Genomic DNA, 7,190 nt, shown 5'->3' with positions numbered 1-7,190 from the left:
TAAAAAAATAAAAAACCTTTGCCGAGTGCCGCTGGGCCTGGCACTCGGCAAATCTTTTAACCTAAAGGCCCAGAATGGGCCGGCCCAACCCCACCCCCTCCTCACTCGTCTCCCACCCGCCCCCGCGTCGCCGCGCCGCCGACCCTGCCGTTGTCCCCCTCCGGCGAGGTCCTGCCGGGGCCGCCCCGACGCCCCCATCCTGCGCCCCCCGCCCCCGTCCCGCGTCCCGCGCCCCCCCGCCCCCGTCCCGGCGGCACTCGCCCCGGCGCCCGGCCGGCGCTCCCGCCCAGCCCCGGCGGCCCCGTGCCCCCGCCCCGGCGGCCCCGCGCCCCCGCCCCGGCGGCCCCGCGCCCACGCCCCGGGTCCCCGGCCGCCGCCCCGAGCTCGCCGGCGCCCCGGGCTCCGAGCTCCCTGGGGACAGCGACCCGGCCGGCCCCGAGCTCCACCGGCCCCGCCGTGCCCTGCGGCCGACCAGCAGAGGGAGAAGGAGAGGAGCAAGAGGAAGAAAGAGAAGGGGGAGGAGGAAGAGGGAAGAAAGAGAAGGGGGAGGAGGAAGAAGAGGAAGGTGCCGACCCGACCGCCCGTCGATCCTCGCGCCATTCTGACCGCCCGTTGATCCTCGCGCTGCTGCGGTCATCCCCGCCGTGGTCGCCGGCCCTCGCTCTTGCCGTTCTTGCCGCCAAGGTAAGCCCTACCCTTGTAGTGTTAGTAGTAGTAGTAGTTAGTAGTGTTAGTAGTAGTTAGTTGTAGTGTTAGTAGTAGTAGTTAGTAGTGTTAGTTGTAGTGTTAGTTGTAGTAGTTAGTAGTGTTAGTTGTAGGGTTAGTAGTAGTAGTCAGTAAATAGTAGTAGTTAGTAAGTAGTAGTGGTTGTTAGTAGTAGTTAGTAGTGTTAGTTGTAGGCTTAGTAGTAGTAGTAGTTAGTAAATAGTAGTAGTTAGTAAGTAGTAGTGGTTAGTAGTAGTAGTTGTTAATAGTTAAGTAGTTCTTAGTATTAGTACTGTTAGTAGTTAAGTAGTTGTTAGTAGTAGTGTTAGTAGTAGTTGTAGGGTTAGTAGTAATTGTTGTTGTACTACTTCAATACTTTCATCTGCATGAAAAGAGAACTAAAGTACATGGCTCCTCTTGATATATTTGTGGTTGTTGGCCTTCGTGCCCATGTTTGGTATATATGTGGTTGTTGGCCTTTGTGCCATGTTTTTTGTAGGTTTTGGGAACCTCCCCGTGCAGGGGAGGTGCTGCCGAAATTTTGAGTCGACACTAACCATTTTTGCCCTTTTTTGTAGGAGGACCTGTGGGAGGGACTCGGCGACCCCGATCGTCTTCGTCGGCGCTGCGGGTCTTCTTGCACCGCGTCGACTCGCCACTGCACCGACTCTCCAACGCCCCGCTACCCTGGCCTCACCGGCACCCTAGGTATAACCCCTCTATCCGTATGTGGTCTTTGGTCGCGTAACCTAGTTAGGTGTCTCCTGTCCGAAAGAGATACGGTTGGAGGTATACAGATCTTTGTATATCTACGACCATATCTGTTTCGGATTGTCCACGTTTTTTGGACAGCCCACGGATGTGTAGATGGGTTAGTTTCCATGGTCCTCTCCGGTCCAAGATGGTGTTTCGGCATCACCCCCTGCTGTTCTCCAGATACACACTCTCCCTTGCAGGACGTGCATCGGGAGAACAGCGGGGAGGTGCTACCGAAATTCTGTCTCGAATAGGGAGCGGAGCATGGAAACTAACCTCATCTACGCATCCACGGGTGGGATTCGGACCTATCCTCACCTATTAGAGAGTAGGAACACCGCGTAGATGCAATTGATGGTTACATTACTATGTGCTGTATATGTGGAAGGATGGAAGACCGTCAGTGGATGTACACGGGCCGGAGAAGCAGGAGTGACTTTGACATTGAGTGGGTGAATGGGACAAATGCTTTCTTGGAACATGCATGGAGCTCGGGTGTAGCTAAAGGACTTTCTAAACTTTGGTGTCCCTATAGCAAATGTGACAACAACAGAAGGGTAGACAAGGTGACCATGGGTAAACATCTTGTGTAAAATGGTTATACGGCTAGCTACCACTGGTGGATCCACCATGGTGAAGCAGATCGTATAAGAGCGGAGGTGGTGAGACCACGCCTCGAGGCTTTTGATGATGATGCCGGAGTAGCAGACATGCTAGATGACACTCACCAAGCTCACTTCGTAGAAGGACGTGAGAAGGAGGAGATGGAGGAAGCCGCTAAGGCCTTCTACGAAATGTTGGACTCGGCACAGAAACCCCTTCATGAGAGTACAACGGTTTCTCAGCTGGATGCCATTGGACGTGTTATGGGGTTGAAGGCCGAGTTAAATCTGAGTCGCAAAGGCTTTGATAGGATGTTGGCCGTGTTTGGCAGCATGCTACCGAAGAAGCACATTCTGCGGAAGAACTTGCACGAGTCACAGAAACTACTTCGTATGCTTAAGATGCCATATGACAAGATACATGTTTGTCCGAAGGGGTGCATCTTATTTAGGAAAGATCACAAGGATGCAAAGTACTGTCCGAAGTGTAAATCCTCAAGGTACCTGGAGGTAGACTCTGGAGATGGCCAGAAGAGGCAGCTTACGATCCTCGTGAAAGTCCTACGGCACCTTCCGTTTGTGCCGAGGATCCAATGGCTTTTCATGACCGAGGAATCCGCGAAACAGATGACATGGCATAAAGAAGGTGTACGGTACAAGCCATGGACGATGGTGCATCCATCCGATGCCGAAGCATGGACGTACTTTAATGACAAACATCCTGACAAAGCAGCTGAGCCTCGTAATGTACGTGTCGCGCTGGCAATAGATGGGTTCAACCCTTATGGATAGTTGTCTGCCCCATACACATGTTGGCCCGTGTTTGTTATCCCCCTGAATCTCCCCCCCCGGCATCTCCTTTCAACGGCATAACGTCTTCTTGTCGTTGATAATTCCTGGACACCCGGGGAGTAATATGGGTGTGTACATGGAGCCTATGATTGATGAATTGATCGACGCTTGGGAGAAGGGGGTATGGACATATGACCGAGCTACAAAATCATCCTTCAAGATGCATGTTTGGTACCACTACTCCCTGCATGACTTCCTGGTGTATGGGTTATTTGCCGCCTGGTGTGTCCACGGGAAGTTCCCATGCCCAATATGCAAGGAAGCTGTGAGGTTCATTTGGTTGAAGAAGGGTGGCAAGTATTCGTTGTTCGACAGACATCGTCAATTCCTCCCTTCTAACCATCCATTCAGACAAGACATCAAGAACTTTACGAAAGGGGTTGCAGTGATAGACCCTAAACCGTCACTGCAACGGGTCAATCCTCTCGAGGTACGTCCTGTTTTACTCGTCGTACGCTCATCTTTGCACACCTAAGTTACATTTGCATTACTGAAACATTGAAGTTTGTATTGCAGGCCGAGCTGCAGGCCCAGAAGCTTGTGGTCGAGGCTCAGAGCGCGCAGCTGCAGGCCCAGAGGGAAGCGTTCGCAGCCCAGGAGAGGAGGATGCAAGAAATGGAGGCCTTCATGCGGAGTGTCCAGCAAGGGGGTGTACCTTTGCCGTTGGCAGCTCCTCCACCGCCTACTCCTACAGCCACTCCTGTAAGTATGAAAGTTCACTCTTACTAGATGCTTCCTTGACATACAACCATGGTTGACATACAAACTTACTAGATGCTTGACATAGAAACTTACTAGATGCTTGACATAGAAACTTACTATATGCTTGCACTAGCTATGACATACAACCATGCTTGACATTCTCAATTTACTAGATGCTTGACATAGAAACTTACTAGATGCTTGCACTAGCTATGACATACACCAATGCTTCACATAGAAACTTACTAGATGAATCTCACACATGCAACCTCTTATCCTTTTTGCAGCTTCCATCGGCGGGTTCGAATAACCCCGCTCATGCGTCACCGAATGATGGATCCTTTGCTTCACCATCGTGTCATAGGCCGCTTTTTTGAGGAGTTGTGCTTCGTCATGTGCTTGGACTTGAGCTTCACTTGTGGTTGTGACTTGTGCTTGGACTTGATGGACTGTGGTTGTGAATTTGTGACTTGTGGTTGTGATATTTGACTTGTGGTTGCGATATGTTGTTATTTGAGTTGTGGTTGTGATATAATGTGTGAAAATGGTTTCGTTGTGATATATATGTGATTATTGTGATGTTTGTGATATATATGTGACATGTGATATATATTTGAACTGTTTGTGTCAGTGGAATGCAAAACACAAAAAAAAATTGCAATTTCGGTTGATTTGCCAAGTGCAACGGTCATGGCACTCGGCAAAGCTGGGAAACTTTGCCGAGTGCTAGGACATTGCACTCGGCAAAGATTTTTTTTTTAAAAAAAGCAAAAAATCTTTGCCGAGTGCCAAGCTGGGGAGGCACTCGGCAAAGAGTTTTTGAAAAAAAAAATAAAAAATGTCTTTGCCGAGTGCCCTAACTGTCGGCACTCGGCAAAGGCGCCGTCAACAGAGCAGCGCCGTTGACGGCTGCTTTTCTTTGCCGAGTGTCGCCGTTGGCACTCGGAAAAGGCTTTGCCGAGTGCCTGACAAATGGCCCTCGGCAAAGAGCTTCTTTGCCGTTAATTTTTTTTTTCCGAGGGCTCTTTGCCGAGGGCGGCGCTCGGCAAAGCCTTTGCCGAGGGCTTTTGGGCCTTTGCCGAGTGCCTTGGGCCCTCGGCAAAGAGGGCGCCTCCAGTAGTGTACGTGACAAAAATGATGATGATATTTATTACTAGTGGATGAACCTAGACTTATGTCCTCTGTGAGGTAATAAGTCACCAATGCAAGGTTAATGTTAGCCACTGGATCAATCCAAATGGAGGCCTCACATTAGGTACTCCAGTTGTAACTCTTTAAAATAAACTAAATGTACTCTAACCTAATGTTTCTTTCCACTTGTGACCAGCTTCTCGTAAAGAAGTCAGAACTATGTCCCTTGCCATGCTAATTAGGTTCTCATGGATGTGCATCAAGGAATCGATTAACCAATAGCATGTAAGATATCAAAAGAGGATATGTTTTTTCATGATTTTTCCGTAATCTGGGTAGTCTGAACCTATTTTCCTCCCCTTGGTTATAGCCACAAAAGTTGTTAGATTTGAGCGATGGTCGCATTCTATCTATTTGTCCCATTCTGTTTGATATCAATGGTGATGCCAGTGTTGCTGTAACGGCCATGTAGCTGGTGTACACGAGGTGTAAATGGTACTCGTTTGGTTTCCGTGCAGTTTGGCCCCTAAATGGTCCATTACACAGTCAAACACAGTATCACACAGCTCGAACGGAGTACATGCATGACTCGGGAAAAACAATTTTACTTGGCATTTAGGCTGTGTAATGAGCTGTTTTAATCATCACGTTCATGGCAAGCTGTGTAATGAGCTGTGTTGCATTAGCTTGAGTACACACCATGTAACCCATGTACACACCATGTACATGCTGAGTACATGTCCTAGTTGCTACAAGAGGGGTGACCGAACGACTATCATGTAATGTTTAATATGGCAACGCTAGGTGATGCTAGAAGTTTCTGTCCATGACACACGGAAGAGCAGATCAACAATCTTAGGGCTACAAGAAAAGGACAATTTGAGATATGGCCAGGCTTAAAGCGCAGTGGGTGAAGGAGTGGCGTGGGAATTTGAAGTGCTTCAATGCATGCATTTTATCGATCCCATAGATGTTCCATGTAGTTTTATTATCTTTTATTATCATGAAAAAATAGAGTTGCAATGTTTTTAGAATCATATTATTTCATACTTGAAACTGTGCTGGATTCTTTATTTTTATATAGCTTTTGACATATCTTGACTATTACAATATAGATCTATGGAATCAATGTGGTAGCTTTTTGTACTTGATAGTGGAAGAGATGTCTTTTTTAACTTTAGTTATAGCAATACACTGACCTTTAATTTTATCTGTCCTTTTCCGACATATGGAAATCAAACTACTATCTTTTTAGTTTTCAATGACAAATTTAGATGGCAGGAAAGTTGTGACTTGTGAGGTAGCAGCCAGATGGCAGGAAACAACTGCTGTCATGTGGGCTGGAGTTATGTGGCCATGTGTCACTATGTAAAAAAAGCGTTTTTTGGCGCGTCTGCAACAGGATTCCAAACTTGGGTATTCCTACTTCCACATCAATAAAAAAATCAGTTGTTTTTAACTGCAATGAGTGAAAATACTACAAAATATGAGCCAATTTGAGAGGCTGTTTTTTTACTGTTTTGGGCTTCAATGAGTGAAAATACTACAAAATATGGCATTATACATATACATATATAAGTATATACACATATATACATAGAAGTGTGCTAAAATAGTTGGGTATTCCTGGGAATACGGGGAATACCCTCTGTATCCGCCCATGGTCTGCAATAAGACCTTATTACATACGCATTATGGCAGACGCGCAAAAACGCGTCTGTAATGACCCTGAACACGCGTCTGTGATGTATTTACTATGCAGAGTAGTAATTGTGCCCTTCAAAGGCGGTATGCATATATAATTCAGGATGGGCAGTTTCTTCAGCCAAACAAGATATGTGGGTGTGTGGTAGTGAGCTAGAAGTGTCTCTAGTCTTCACTACTCTAGAGGAAATTCCAATGGGTGCAGTGCAGTGTAGTCTAGGAATTGGAGACATTAGGATTTTAAGCTTTGCCATGATGCTAGAACTTTCTGTCCATGTACACGAATTCATCATCCATCATCCGTGCATGATTGCAGCATGAGAGGGGCCACGCTTAGATTATTAGCCCGCTGCTTTATGAAACATGCAGCTGAAGCTTTACGCCTTCTAGGACAGGAAAAGGATGCTAAGGCTGGGAGCAGAGCACGGTGAGGAAAGCTTTCCACGATGGAACACTAACCGACAAAGTTGAGAGAGAAAGCCACGGTGAAGAAAGAGGGTGTGCTCCAAAGTTTTGTTGCTGAAGAGGAACAGGGCACGCAACTGTATGATGGAAGAGTTATCTTCTGGTGCTGCAAAATGTTATGTGTGCAAAGTGGCACGTGTGCCGATCTTTCAACAATATCTAGAAGAACACCTTATGTTTTGGATAGCATGAGGAAAGGACAAATTGCGGCTTGCCCAGTCAGTTAAGTGCTTATGGACTGTGATTAGTCATGCCTAGTAACATAATATATTA

Source organism: Miscanthus floridulus, unplaced genomic scaffold, assembly GCF_019320115.1.
Source record: "Miscanthus floridulus cultivar M001 unplaced genomic scaffold, ASM1932011v1 os_2490_2, whole genome shotgun sequence".
Taxonomy (NCBI): Eukaryota; Viridiplantae; Streptophyta; class Magnoliopsida; order Poales; family Poaceae; genus Miscanthus; species Miscanthus floridulus.
This window is presented reverse-complemented; position numbering follows the sequence as displayed.